At 33.2% G+C, this 15748-nt stretch overlaps 1 protein-coding gene across 11 annotated transcripts in view; it reads right to left on the bottom strand.

Moving 5' to 3' along the window:
* The window catches only part of PIK3C2G (phosphatidylinositol-4-phosphate 3-kinase catalytic subunit type 2 gamma), a 510459-nt gene that overhangs the window by 355393 nt on the left and 139318 nt on the right, over nucleotides 1–15748 (bottom strand). For 2 of the 11 annotated variants that reach the window (XM_070270010.1, XM_070270026.1), the window contains exon 1: nucleotides 3234–3317. The exons of the other annotated variants lie outside the window; for them this stretch is intronic. The gene's annotated coding sequence lies outside the window, so the exon portion shown is untranslated. Of the gene's footprint in view, nucleotides 1–3233; nucleotides 3318–15748 lie in introns of those variants that run through there. 11 annotated transcript variants of the gene reach the window in all.

Below are 15748 nucleotides of genomic sequence, written 5' to 3'. Positions count from 1 at the left end.
CCTATCCAAATATTGCCCATGGTGATCAGTACAGCTTATTTTAATTGCAAGTTGGTTTAGGAGCAGAGGGAGGAAAGAGAGAGAGAATTTACATGTTTATATACTTCAAAACTTAAGGGGTACAGTTGATTTCAGACACTGCCTGATCTAAGAATTCAATACTATCATCAGGACTTGATCTTTCTTTCTTCCTGTCTCACTCATCCTTTCCTCTGTGTCTGCTCCATTCTTAGGTGCGCTTGGTAGCTCTCAGGTACCACTTCCATAGTTTACAACCTAGGAAGTTAATTTCTGCTTCCCACCAATTCTCACTAATTTGGATCTCCTTGATTCTGATTCTCTTGGCTCCCTCTCTCAAATAGGGGTTGAGCATGCCACAAAAGAGATGTGCACACATCTTGGGAGAAGAAACTGGAGACTTTTGAGTATTATAATTCCATAGTCTGCATCTGGGTTTCCTGGATCTCTAGTTCTGGGAGATATCAGATGTTCAGCCTTCCTTCTCTGCCAAAAAAATTCTATTTGTGAAACAGGGCTTATGAGATTTCCCTCCGAGACATCAAGAATGAACATTGGCACGTTAAAAGCTGTGAGAAGTCCTTCAGCGAGGAAGCAAATTTCTAGAATTTATTGAGTACACATTATGTTTTATACAGAATGTCATTTTTCTTCATCAGCTCATTGTGATATGACTTGGGAAATTCTGGGATAGATGATCTCTAACATAAAAATAAATGATTCTCACCATCTTAGTAGATTGCCATTAAATATTCAAATTATAATATTCCTCTTTTTCTGCTTCAGAGTCTGCCAAGGAAACAATTTTGATTACAATTTGAGTTTCTATAAAAGTCAGCCTGTGGGGAGAGAATGTCCTAGTTTTGACCATTAGAGAATTTCAATCTGCGTGGCAGTCATATTGTTAATGGTAAATTGCTAAATTGGACTCTGTTTTATATATCAGTCATGTAGCAGAATGCTGGAAAAGTATTCAGACGAAGCCTAACAATTTTATGATATAATATTGAAATGTAAGTAAATCTTTCACCAGAAGTAGTTTTCTTTTCAGTGTTTAATTATATTACACTGACTTCAAAAAAATGTAAAATGCAGATGTTAACTTTGAGTTAAGATGGGAATTCATTGGAAGTAAGAGGTAATAAAACTTAAAGAATAAAGCACTGTGTTTGTTGAGTAAGAAGTACTGCCACTGAACTATATATTATAGATATGCTTTTTACTTTTTCTGTAAGCGTTTTCCTAAATTTTTGGATCACAGTACCTTTCCAATCAAATATTTTAAAATGCAGATGCTCATTTAATCTCTTATAATACTGTTCAGTTCACCTTTTATCATTTGATCCTCACAAACATTCTGTTAATAAGGCTGAGCAAATGAAGTACATCCCCTTTATATTTGAAGAACTGAGAGCCAGAAGGAGTATAGGATTTGCCTGAGGACACACGGAAAAACTATAAATCTGGAAATCCTATCCAGATCTTTGACTTCCAAAGGAATATTTTATAATAATCTACCTTGTTAAATTAAAATAAAAAGATACTGTGCTTTCTTCCTGCCCAGACACCATCAATATTATGTATTATCTGTGCTACATATTTTGTATTTAATTCCATATTGTCATACATTGTTTCTGAATTGTGTTTTAAATTAATGTTTATTGTTACAGAGGTAAATGTCCTAGGACAGGACTGTTTTTTCCTTAGTTATTCTCCACAGCTGCAAGCAACTGATAGCATTATAGCAGTGTTAAAGACGTACCTCATCAAATAATGACTGGGAATCCCAGGACTTTCCTGATTTGAAGTGTTAACCAGACGACTTTAAAATCACTTGTAGAAAGATAATGTAAGATATCAGAGAAAATGATCTGATACACGAGTCTCCTAGATTAAGGTAGTTCTCAGTGATCCAGAAATCAGGTATAACGTAAGCTCAGAATTCCGCTAAAGTAATGCAAAGTTCATGCCTACCAAATTTTCTATTTTATGATACCCTTTTAGCAATCCACCAAGAACCTCCAGAATTCCAGTTTGTTATACTACCTAATATATTAGAATCTGTAATGTCTCTTTCTAATAAGCGTTTGACCAGAGCTGATTAAACTGGAATTATCTTAGGCTTCTTTTGTTTTCTTTTTGGGTTCTGTTACTAACTTCTGATTATCTTCTTATTTCTATTGATTGGCAGTTTTCTATTTTGTTATATACTATGGAATTTGGGAAAAAATATTTTTCTTCCAAATATTTTCTTTAGCAAATAAAGTTATTTTGCTTGATTCTATATGTTTAATTTACCAAGATCACTTTGACAGCTAATATTCTTCTATCACTATTTTTAGCCTGAACGCTTGTAATAGAGCCTCTGTGTCTCACAGTGATTATCACACTGGACCTTGAACTATAGTTGCCACTTTGTTCTCTCCTACTGAACATAAGCTCTTGAAGGCAGGGATTCACTTATAATTTTCTTGATATTTCTTTTATTTATAGTAAGATCTAGCACTAACATACTCAGAATGTTCAACACATTAATGAGTTTATGAGCGTACTTTAAATATTATCAAAATGACAGATTCAGCGTAAGGGCCAGTGTTATGTTAGAGTTTCTGAATTTGAAATTCTATGTGAAAATGCAAGAACCATAGGAAATGGCTATACGCGTTTAAAATGAAAGTTTCATAAACTAGAAGATGAAAAAATCTGAAGTGTTGGCTCTGTAGGAGGGACTTCATTATCTTCCGCTGGTTCCTTGAGGGCTCAGCACTCATTCTTACTAATTATTTTTCAACTGAACACGCTACTTGTGACTAAAATGTCTACAGTTATCTGGGTTTTTACTTTCTATTTTACCTCTTTCTTTCTTTAAATTCAAATTCTTTTTTGGACTAGATGGAAGTCAAACCCTGACCTTGACCCTATCATTTAACCTTTCTAAGTTTTACAGTCCCGTATCTAAAAGAACAGTTTCAGACCAAGATCCTCAACAGTTAAATGATTATATAAAGTATTCTTGCTTTACTCTATTCTCTCAGTAATTATTATCCATAAAATCTATCCCAGAAATTTAAAAAAACGTACATTGAAGAAAACTTTGCTTATGGGGATTCTAACTCTGCTTGTGAATTAATAATTCTTACAATTATTCAGGCATTTCTATAATTATACAAAGACAGAGAGTATTTTGCAACATACTGTACATTTGTATTACTTACCCTATATTTTCTTCTTCATTTCTCTCACCGTGAGAAATGCAAACAGGGTGAGCTCAGAAGCTCATTTCATGTGTAATGATTCACTGCAACACTGTGAAAGGAGTTTTGTTCCCCCTTGGTTTTATCTTATCAGTTACTACAAACAAAATCACATGTTCCCATGCTTTATTTGAGCACCTTGAGTGACTGGCATGACAACTATCAAAATCATTTTCTCCAATCTCTTCTGTTAACTCTTACTATTGACACATTTAATTTATACAACTAAGTGGCTACCATTAATAATCTAGTTGTTTAATCCTCGCTCTTTCACTAACTCCCATGGCATGGACAAGGGCATCAAGGCTATAAAAGGACGTTCATAAACTTCTCTTAGAACTTTATTATTATTTGAGATTCTTACTCTCTTTTCCTGTCACTCATATAAAAACTGAAAGTTCCATTGATAGTTTAGTGGAGTTGGAATTAAAGGCATATCTTGTAGCTTTGTAATATACTTCTCTATAAGGAGATCACTAGATTGATTTGTCTCTAATGGAGTAATTCTCAAAACTTTTTGGTCTCAAGAATCTTTTATCCTCTTACAGATAAAAACCACTGAACAGCTTTTGTTCATATTGGTTATCTCTATTGGGATTTACCATATTGGAAACTAAAACAGAGAAACATTTAAAATATGTGTATAAATAAATTTTTTCTCTATATTTATTTTTTCCAGCTTATTTAGATATAATTGACATGCAGCATTGCGCAAGTTTAAGGTGTACAACATGTTGATTAAGTACACGTATATTGCCAAATGATCACCACCATAGCATTAGTTAACACCTGCATCATGTCATCTAGTTACTACTTATTTTTTATAATGAGAATATTTAAGATCTACTCTCTTAGCAACTTTCAAGTATATAATACAGAATTATTAACCATAATCACTATGCTGTACTTTGGATCCCTAGAACTTATTAATATTATAACTGGAAGTTTATGCTCTTTGACCAACATCTCTTTCTTTCCCCCACATCTCAGCCCCAGGAGCTACCACTCTACTCTTTCTATGAGATCAGCTTTTTCAGATTCTACATATAAGTGAGATCATATTGCTTTTGTCTTTCTCTTTCTGACTTATTTCATTTAGCATAATGCCCTCAAATTCCATTCATGTTGTTGAAAAAGGCAGGATGCCATTTTTTTCTCATGGCTGAATAATATTTCATTGTGTACACCACGTCTTCTTTATCCTTTCATTCATTGATGGACTCTTAGATTGTTTCCATTTCTTGGCTATGAAATGGGAGTGCAGATTTCTCTTTGAGGTCCTGTTTTCATTTTCTTTGGATTCACCCAGAAGTGGATGATATGGTAGTTCTGTTTTTAGTTTTCTGAGGAAACTCCACACTGTTTTCCATAGTGGCTGCATCAAGTTACATTCCCACCAACAGTGCACAAGGGCCCTCTTTTCTCCACATCCTCGCAAACACTTGCTATTTCTTGGCTTTTTGATAAGAGCCATTCTAACAGATGTGAGGTGACATCTCATTCTGGTTTTGATTTGCATTACCTTAGGATGATTAGTGATGTTGAGAACCTTTCATGTACCTGTTGGTTCTTTGTCTCTGTTTAGAAAAATCTTTATTCAGATCCTCTGCCCATTTTTTAATTGGGTTGTTAATTTGCTATTATATTGTATGAGTTGTTTACATATTTTAGATATTAACCCCTTATCAGGTATATAATTTGCAAATATTTTTTCCCATTGTGTACATTGCCTTTTCATTTTGTCAATGGTTTCCTTTGCTAGGAAGAAGCTTTTTAATTTGACATTGTCCTACTTGTTTATTTTTGCTTTAGTTGCCTTTGGCTTGGGTGTTAAATGCAAACAATCATTGGCAAGACTGATGTTAGGAAGTTTTTTCCCTACTTTTCCTCCTAGGAATTTTATGGTTTCTGGTCTTATGTTCAAGTCTTTTATCCATTTTGAGTTGATTTTTGTGTATGGTGTAAGATAGAGGTCTAGTTTAGACTTTTGCATGGGGCTATCCAGTTTTCCCAACTCCATTTACTGAAAAGACTGTCTTTTCTCCACTGTATATTCTTGTCTCCTTTGTTGTAAATTAATTGACCATATGTGCATGGGTTTATTTCTGGGCTCTCCATTCTGTTCCATTGATCTATGTGTCTGTTTTCATGCCAGTACCATACTGTTTTTGTTACTATGAATTTGTAATATAGTTTGAAATCAGAAAATGTGATGCCTCTAGCTTTGTTCTTCTTTCCTAAGATTGCTTAAGGCTATTCAGAGTCTTTTTTGTTTCCATACAAATTTTAGGATTGATTTTTTTATTTCTGTGAAAAATGCCATTGGAATTTTGATAGGATATTTTGATCTGCATTGAATCTGTAGATCATTTTGGGTAGTATGGAATTATTAACAAAGTTAATTCATTTTATAGTTTTCGGTGTATAGATCATTCAACTCTTGGTTAAATTTTTCCCAAGTATTTTATTCTTTTTGACGTTATTATAAACAGGATTTTTTTCTTAATTTCTCTTTCTGATAGTTTGTCGTTAGCGTATAGAAATGCAACTTTTTTGTGTGTGTATTGGCTTTGCATCCTGCAAATTTACCAAATTCGTTACTTAGTTCTAACGGTATTTTGGTGGAGTCTTTGGGTTTTCTGAATATAATATCATGCCATCTGCAAATAGAAACAATTTTACTTCTTCCTTTCCAATTTGGATGCCTTTTATTTATTTTTCTCACCTACTTTCTCTGGCTAAGACTTCTTGGACTGTGTTGAATAAAAGTGATGAAAGTGGGCATCCTTGTCTTGTTCTTGATCTTAGAGGGAAGATTTAAACCTTTCACTTTTGAATGTGATGTCAACTGTGGGCTTGTTGTATATGGCCTTTATTATGTTGAGGTATGTTCCCTCTGAACCCAGTTTGTTGAGAGTTTTTTATCGTGAGTGGATTTTTAATTTTTTCAAATGCTTTTTCTGCATCTATTGGGATAATCATATGATTTTTATCCTTCATCTTGTTAATGTGATTTATCACGTTGGTTGATTTGTGGATGTTGAACCACCCTTGCATCTTTGGACAGACTCCCACTTGATCATGGTGTATGATCCTTTTAATATATTTTATTTTGCCAATATTTTCCTAAGGATTTTTGCATCTATGTTCATCATGGATATTGGTCTGTAATTTGCTTTTCTTGTGGTATTCTTGTCTGGCTTTAGTATCAGGATAAAGCTGGCCTCGTAAAATGAGTTTGGAAATATTCCCTCTTCTATTTTTGGGGGATAGTTTGAGAAGGATTCATATTAATTCTTCTTGAAATGTTTGGTAGAATTTACCAGTGAAGCATCTGGTGCTGGGCTTTTCTTTTGTTGGGAGGTTTTTGATTACTGATTTAATCTCCTTAAATAGTAACAATTGGTAACAAATTATTCTATTTATTAGTATTTGTGGGAGTATAATTGATTGTAGTAGTCTCTTATGATCCTTTATATTTTTATGGTATCAGTTGCAAACATATTAATTTGTTTTAAAACAACAGTATTAAATTACTATGTAAAAAAATTAATACCATATTTTATCAAAAAATAAATATATTATCCAAAAACAAAAAAATGAGAAAAGTGGCATTTTTTTCACATTTTTTCAAAACCTATTAGTGTCTAGTTTAATAGAAAACAGATAGATTTTGATAAACTCTTCTGCATTCAATCTTTTGTGATATACTGTTTTGAATCAGGCCTCCTTCAAATATGTAGTTGGAAAACGAGAAATATTTTACTATTCTTTTCAAATCAATGTGGATATGGTTCTTTGGTACTACACCAAAACACATTCAGTGCAGTTTCCTAAATGTTAGTGCAGTATGGAATCGAGACCCTGTTAATGAACCTTTCACATACTGTTACATTAAAGTTCACGGTTTTATCTTGTAATGGATCTTTTACTCATGCATGACTTTTTAACATCAAGCATTGTTTATCTGATTTACTGAGTTATGCATCTGTTCCAAATGTTAACACATTTTGTTATGTAATATCCAAAACAAATTCTATTTGTTAATATCCCCACTGAAATAAGTTTAAGAATTGGGAACATAGAAAGCTCAGATTGGTGGGTACACAATGTTTTCAAAATTTTAATTTTTACTTCAAAGATTGAAGTTTATTACTGGCAACAATTAGATGTCTCCTTTGAAATGACAAGTATACTTCGTTCATTTTTGAGAATACCAAATACTCAATACCTAAGTTTGAATAGCTATAGTTTCTCTGTCAATCATTCTTACAAGTAAAAGTGACATTCTTTAGAAAGAGGGATAGTTCAGCTTTCAATTTAGACAATTGCATATTTGCTTTTCCTTGAGATAATCATTATATTTTGATATATAAAAACATACTTTATGTGTAATTCTCATTTAATTATACAGAGTATTAAAATAACAGTTTTTTTAAAGATTGTATTTTTCCTTTTTCTCTGCAAAGCCCCCCCGGTACATAGTTGTATATTTTTAGTTGTGGGTCCCTCTAGTTGTGTGGCATGTGGGATGCTGTCTCACCATGGCTTGATGAGCAGTGCCATGTCCACGTCCGGGATTGGAACTAGCAAAACCCTAGTCCACTGCAGCAGAGCGCACGAACTTAACAACTCCGCCACGGGGCTGGCCCCTAAAATAACGTGTTTAAAGGTTGACATTTTATGAAAATAGTGATTATACACTTTCATCAGATTTTATAAAAAAATAACTTTTACTGCTCTCGTTCTTAATGAATCTGATTTTTTTTACTGTCTCTATGTGCCAGTGAAGAACATAATAACTACTTGAACAATTTAGTGCCACTTTCTTGATTTGTTATAGCAGTTTTACTCACACTTGCTTTTCTGCCATGAATACAAATGTCAGCAAAGTGAAAAAAGAAAATAATGTTTTGCATTTTTGTGAAATTATTTTGACCTCGTGGACCTCCTCAAAGAGTGTTTGGGGCCCCCTAGTTTGTGTATGGCACTTTGAGAACCACTGATCTAGTGAAAAGAGCTTCCATCCTGAGTTAGGAGACCAAATGGATAGCTCAGCTTTGCAAAAATTATTTCGTAATTTGAGCAATTTATTAAACTCTTAACATCCTAATCTTAGTCTCTTCATCTATAAAATCTATACAAATTAAAAGGTTAATGGTTATTCACATACTTTAGAATACTAAGACATTGTGATGTTATTAGAAAACGCATATGAGTACTTGAGTGTATATATATATGTGTGTGTGTATGATATACATATATCATAATATATAGATGTAAGCTGGGCCTCATCAGAACTAACAAAATAAATGGTTTATCCTAGAGCCCACAAAAGGATTAAATGTGATAAAAATTTCATCTACTTAATTAGTGGAGCTTGCCTTTTTTTTGTTAAAACATAATAGTAGATACTACTGATAATTCCAAAAAATTACGTGAAAGTCGGGTAGTGTCAGTTATATATACATGGTAACTTTAAATTATTTCAATAATAATGGTTAGAAATGGGATTACATTAGGGCAGAGTGTTATTTTTCCATTTTTTATTTAATTAAAAACTCAATTAGAGAAATCTATTCTTAAAATACATTAAAATCTCGCATTAAAAAATGTAATAGCATCCTCAAATTAACTGAATTCTGTTGCTAAGTAAGGATAATTATTAAAAGAAGTTCCTAAAACTTCTGTCTTTGTTAATAATGCACCTGTTCCCTTCTCTTTATAGATCCAGGTAATAATTATCATTTTTCCTTTTGTGGATTATTATAAAACACACATTGATTCAGTAGCATCATTTGGAGAACTTCTTATCACTTTATAGAGCTATAATTGGTGTTGATAAGTAAAATTAGCTTGAACTCCCAATATATACCATGTGAATATACAAAACTCTGCAATATTTCTGTAAATGTTGGTGATGTTCTGTGTACTTCTACTTTAGTAATCCTTCTGGTACTGTGCTCTCTCTATTCTGCAGCAGGATAACTCGGATGTGTTTGAGCAGCTTCCTCACTGTCCATTAAAATTCATTTGCACCACTGTAGTAAATTACAGCAACAAAACTATTTCCAAGGGCCAACTTTGTGGCTGAGTGGTTAAGTTTGCATGCTCTACTTCTGCGGCCCAGGGTTTCACTGGATTGGATCCTGGGCGTGGATCTAGCACCGTTCATCAAGCCATGCTGAGGTGGCATCCCACATGGCACAACCAGAAGGACCTACAACTAGAATATACAACTATTTACTGGGGAGCTTTGGGGAGAAGAAGAAGAAGAAAAAAAGATTGGCAACAGGTGTTAGAGCAGGGCCAATCTTTAAAAAAAAAAAAAAAAATTTCCATAAACGTCATTTAAACTAATGCAAAAATCTATCCCTTATCCCCAAAACAATTGAAAGTGCTGAATAACATGGATTTCTCATCTGAGATCTTATGAAAGACAAGAAATTCCCAGTGGCATACAGAGAGGGGACAAAAACTAGGTCTAAAAGCACACACTGACTCTGTGATTACTTTGGGGTTGTGAGTTTAAACAGACTTTTGCAATAAATCTTGAAACTATGAAGGGCTGCCCAATAGATAAAAAGGATACTGGACATAGTCCGACCACCAATTTTGGGAGAAAAGAAAATCAAAACTTTTCCTTGTTAGGTAAGGAAAAATAACTCCTTGTGAGAAGTGAAGACCTGAGGTCTGTACCCCAGGTGATACAGAGAATGAGCGCGACATACTGTGTGCTGCAGAAGTCCCCCAGCCCAAGAGATTAGCAAAAGGTTATCCTGGTCTAGAGATGCTCTTGGAAACCTGTAGCACCCCTCTAGAGCCACTCTCTTATAATGTAGGCTGGATGAAATTCGATAGGGAAAAAATACCACCCTCACCGAAGAGGAGGTTGCAATTAAAAATAAATCACAGCATAAATAAATGAACAAAGTGTCATGAATGGATCATCAGTTCTAAAGAAAAAGAAGCCAGAATTTTGAGATAATAGGACTAAATCAAAATAACAAAACAAATCTAATATGTTTAAAATGATTAAAGCAATAATGGAAAGTGTAAAAACTATAAAGATAGGACAAAATACTATAAGGATAGAGTGAAAAAAATAATAAAAGTAGAAAATTTTAGAAAATGCGTATATCTGGAAAGACCAGATTTAAAAAAGAATAAAAATATGTATATTTTAAATTTAAAGAATGAAAAAATCAAAACACTCATTAAGTGGGTTAAATAGCAGATTAAATTCAGCTAAAGCAATTATTAGTAATCTACAAGGTAGTTGTAAGGGAATTGCCCAGAATGGCAGCAAAGATGTATAAAAAAATGAAAAATTTGACAAGTGAGACATGAAATTATAATATATCCCACAGGAGTTTATAGGACTCCTTTAGAATCCTTAAGAAAGAATAGAGAACTTTTCAGACAGAAAACTTTCGAAAAGATAATACCAAATCTTTTCCAGAATTGATGAAAAGTAAGAAAACTTGCTTTGAAGAAGCAAATCAAGTGTCTAGCGATATAAATAAAAACACATACATCCAGATATATAGAATATCAAAATGGGAGAAAAATAACTTAAATAAATAAGAATTCAACTGACATAAGACTTCTGGAAAACAACAAAATAAGCCACATAATTAATGTAATAGTATTTTCAAGTTCCTAAGGGGAAATAATAGAAAGTTTAAAATTTTATATCAAATTAGCTTTCAAGAATTAGGGAAGAAATTAGGGCATTTTCAAGAAAGTGTGAGGGAACATACTACCCAAATACTGTCACCAAAAGGAATATTAAGTAAATGCAATTCTTTAAAATCTCAACATGCTCTTTCATGAAACTTGATAAGCTCTTCTACAATTTTCTATGATTCATTTGGAAGGGAAAAAGAATAAGACTAAGGTAATTTTGAAACTAAGAGCAATGTAAGAAAAACTTAACTCTCCAGGTCTCTAAAATTATTACAAATTATAGTAACTTAAATGATTTCAGCAGGATTTGGCAAATAGGCCAATGGACATATATACATACGTGTGTGTGTGTGTGTGTGTGTGTGTGTGCACGTATAATGTAGTGGCATTACAATTCCGTTTACTTTTAATCTATACGTACCTTTATATTTCAAGTGGGTGTTTTGTAGACAACATATAGTTGGGTCTTGTTTCTTCATGCACCCTGACAATCTGTGTCTTTTAATTGGTGTGTTTAGACCATTGACATTTCAACACAATTATTGTTTTGGATGGATTAATGCCTACCATATTTGTTACTATTTTCTATTTGTTGCCCTTGTTCTTTGTTTTTATTTTTGTTTTCCACTCTTTTCCTTCCTTTTCTGGTTTCTGGTATTAAATTTTAAGAGAAAAATTTCAACTCTTTACAGCTATTTTAGTAAATTACTGAGAGGAATTTGCTTTCTGATGATTTGTTTCTTCCTCCAAGATTCCAGATACAGAAAATCATTGTGGTGGTGGCTGACAATGGGAAGTGAAGTAAAAAGCAGTGAAGTCATTAAATATGAATTCCCTTTTCCCAGAATTTGCCTCGGTGACTAACATGATAAAATAGCAAAAGCAATTTTGATGATAATGACAATAAATCATTATGTGAAATAATCATTATGCAGTCTCTAAAATTAAGAAGGTATAAATATTTCAACGACAAACATAAGGAGGCCTCTTATTTTTCATTTCATGTACTTATTACCTCTTTTTAACTTGTTAACATTTTGTGGTGTTAATTGGGGCTTACTGTCTATAGTCTGGTGCTTTGGGCTCCCCCATTTCAGTTTAGTTCCAATAATTGATGACGATTGTTTATAATTTTGCCTCATTTCAGTGATATTAATATAAGAATATAGCTCTAATTACACTAAGTTCTAAAGACGTCCTGAAAGAAATACCGTGAAGGAAAAGTAATATTGGAATCACAAATTTGAATTCCTTAACCTCAGTCCTTAATTGTTTCCTTGAGCGAAATTTACTTTAAAATAACATATGACATATTTTAGAATCTATTAAGAATACAGTATATAAATAAAGATTCATAGATGGCCTAACATATGAAAAAGTATGTGCTTGTTAATATTTGTAGTGATGGCTATAGTGTAGCTTTCAGTACTAAATTTAAACTAAAGGATATATTAATTATCTAGGTAAGAATAGTATGTTAATTTACTTTATAAGTGTGTATTTCAATTCATCATTTTCACAGCCTTTAATTTCCCTGTGCCTTTCAAATTCCTACAAAATTCCTCTGGAGGGCACTATTACCATAACTAATACAATTAGCTCCAGCTGGCTGTGATCCAGAAGGGCCCTGCGTCTTTGTTAGTGCTGCTTACCTATTTCAGATCTTAGTGTTCAGCATGACTTTAACTTTCCCATCTCCTTGAGGGAAAAAATAAATGCTTCTGTCTATCCCTTTTGAGGATTATAGAATTTATCCCCAGTCACATTATACCCTATTTAAAAACAAACACCATTTCTGTCCTCGTTATTACTTCTTGATAAGACACCCTGGAAAGCTAATGAGGTGCTAGTGTGAAATGCGACTTCTGCATGAGATGGTTTTTTTCTAATTGCTTTAATAAAAGGCGAATAGAGGTTTGAGTAGTAGCCTAGAAATCAGCTAAACATAAAATCACATCCAAATTTAATTTTCTTCAACATAGTCTTTTGCTCACTAAATGAGAATTCAAGGGGGGAAAAAAAGACATCAGAGGTCAAAATTGTTTTTATGTTTTTATATGTCAATAGAAAATACATGTTATCGTAGGAAAAGGAAAATACATGTTTTCAGAAAGCTGTGTGATGTCTATAACCTTGAAAATCAGTTTATTAAATAATTTATGTGATCACACTCAGAATTCTAATTGAAAAGGAATGCATTTCATTGAAAGGCAATTGAGATAATTGCTTATACAAATAACACCTGGGTCACCGTGCTATTTATTTGTAGTAGGCTCTTTTTTGTACCTTTGAATACTTTGTATCTTTAAATCTTTTTCATTTACTGCTTAAATAGAAAATCAAAAGGTATTTGGAGGTTTCATAAGATCTAAAATACAACCAGAAATTAAATATTACTCTCTAGATAATAAAAGTTTCCATAAATACTTTCATTGTCATATGTCAAATGATGACATTTATAAGAGGTCGATTTTTTTTCCTTCAAAGAAAATAACCCTTTTTCTTGTCCTCTGTAGACTATACAATTGTATTGGTCAATGGCTGCTCTCAGTGGGGACATTTACTCTAAGGTGGTGGTAGGGAAGGGGCTCTGGGAGGGAGCGCTCTGATCCCTCCCATGTTGGAGCAGACTACTCCTAATAGCCAAGTGATCCCACAGTGTGAAATGTCCCCATATTTGAGAAGGAAGAGAAAGAAAATGGCATTTGTAATTAAATACGGGTTCACATCTTAAGTTTATTGCATACTGGTATTGGGCTTTGTGCAGTTTATCTACTTTCTGTAAACTTCAGTTACTCCTGTAAAATAGAGTTAATATTAGACTGAAACACATGACATTGCTAGATATGCAGGTTAAAAATAGTGGAGTACTGAAAATCTCTTATGGTTTAAGCTAATAATAACCTTACCTTCCCACACATATATGAACTAATGTATGCAAAGCTCCCAATAAAATGCTTGACTCATAGTAATTTTAATTATGTTAGGAGAATTGTTCAGAGCTCTACGCTAACAGTGTAAATAAAAATACTCTCTATATTACAAATAGAAATATTCTATATTGTGATAAGTGCAATTAGAAGTCATAGTTACGTTTTCCCCACTCATTAGCTATGAGTGTAAGCATCAACATTGTTACTTCTTAAATAACTAGTTCACATGGTTGTTAAAATGCTTATATAAGATAATATAGATGAGCGTGTCTATCATATGTATTTGTTCATTAAGCAAATAGTAAAATAGTACAAATAGGGTACTATGTATGTAATAACATTACAAACAAATTCCAGGTATCACAAATATAGCAGTTAATAAGACAAAATCCATTCCCTCTGGAAGCATATACACTAGTAAGAGGAGACAGATAATAAGCAAGTAGATATATTCAAAAGCATAATAATTGCATGTAGAGATACAAAAGAAAAATAAATATCTTAGCAGGTAGTAGGTACTTAACATCGATTTTTAAAATTAACTTTTGTTTCATCATTAGATATCCATACCATTAAATTATGGCCCATCATTCCTTTTCCTTTGTAGCTTAATTTATATGGATATGTGATAAGAGGGTCCACATAGCTGGAGAATTTAAAGAATTCCAAATTGTTAGCTTCTCTGGATAACAAACATCCTATGAAAAAACCTCGCTCCTCTTTTCCTTCGTTGGTGCATTAGCAATAATTTGGCTCTGGTTAAAAGATATAAAATTTCAAGGCACCATAAAATTTTAAGGCTAAATCTAGTCTAGGTTAAGAAGTATGGTAATTGTTACCCAGCTATCTGAATTGTCTTTCCCTAAATAATCAGCCTTCCTAAGTGAAACTTTTTTATCTCCCCTTCTCTTTTTATGGCTGCATCCCTTTGGAATCTTTTATCATTTATTGCATATGAAGTGCTTTCTTTTTTGGGGAAAAAAAGAACTATTTGAACTTTACAAACAGATATAAATGGAAAGAAAGAAGAGGAAGGTCAGATTTGGGGCTGGCTAACCTTGGCCATGTCCTTTGAAAGTAGTCCCCAGGTAGCTCTAACTTCTGCAAGCACACGTGAGCCTGAAATCACCTCCGGTCCCAGCCTGCTTGGCAAGCTGACAGAGGTCAAATTTTCACACAAATGAACAATTTCCCTGATAAAGTGAAACTGGTACTTAAGCACAAGCTCTAATGAGCAGCCCCCTGTCCTTAGCTCCCACTTTAAAGTATCCCCAAGGTTTCCAGTACAATTTCATTTGACCTTTAGCTAAAAACCATATTTTACTAGATCACCAATTTCCCCTCATCCCTGGAGTGTTTGCCTCTGTCAGCACTTATGAGAAACCTGTACTGCACACAAGGCAGGTGTTCATTATCCCTCTTTAAGAACAACCTGTCACTCCTCTCATCCGTTTCCCCGGACTTCCTCTCTCTTCTTTGACCAGATGATAGAAATTTTCTGAAAATTTCAGATAGAAATTTGTTTCTTCAAATTCCCCAAACAGCATCCTTTGGATTGATATATTTTGGCCTGGGAGCAAAACATGATTATGGACTACCTACACGGCTATTAGTTTTTGGGCAAACTTGAAGATGTGTGGACTTTCTTAAGGTTATAGCAAGAACACAGTGTTTGTGTTATAGGAGTCCCCAATCATTTACGTAAACTTCCCCTTTTCCTATTTTTTTTTCATAATTAGGATTGTATAACAATTAGTGTAAGTAACTGATCATACTGTTATTTTGTTGGGTTAGTAACTGCCTTTAGTCATTAACATTACTATTACTAAAAAAGACGAGTCCTTCTTGAAGCAA

Source organism: Equus caballus, chromosome 6 (assembly GCF_041296265.1).
Source record: "Equus caballus isolate H_3958 breed thoroughbred chromosome 6, TB-T2T, whole genome shotgun sequence".
Classification (NCBI taxonomy): Eukaryota; Metazoa; Chordata; class Mammalia; order Perissodactyla; family Equidae; genus Equus; species Equus caballus.
This window is presented reverse-complemented; position numbering and strand designations above follow the sequence as displayed.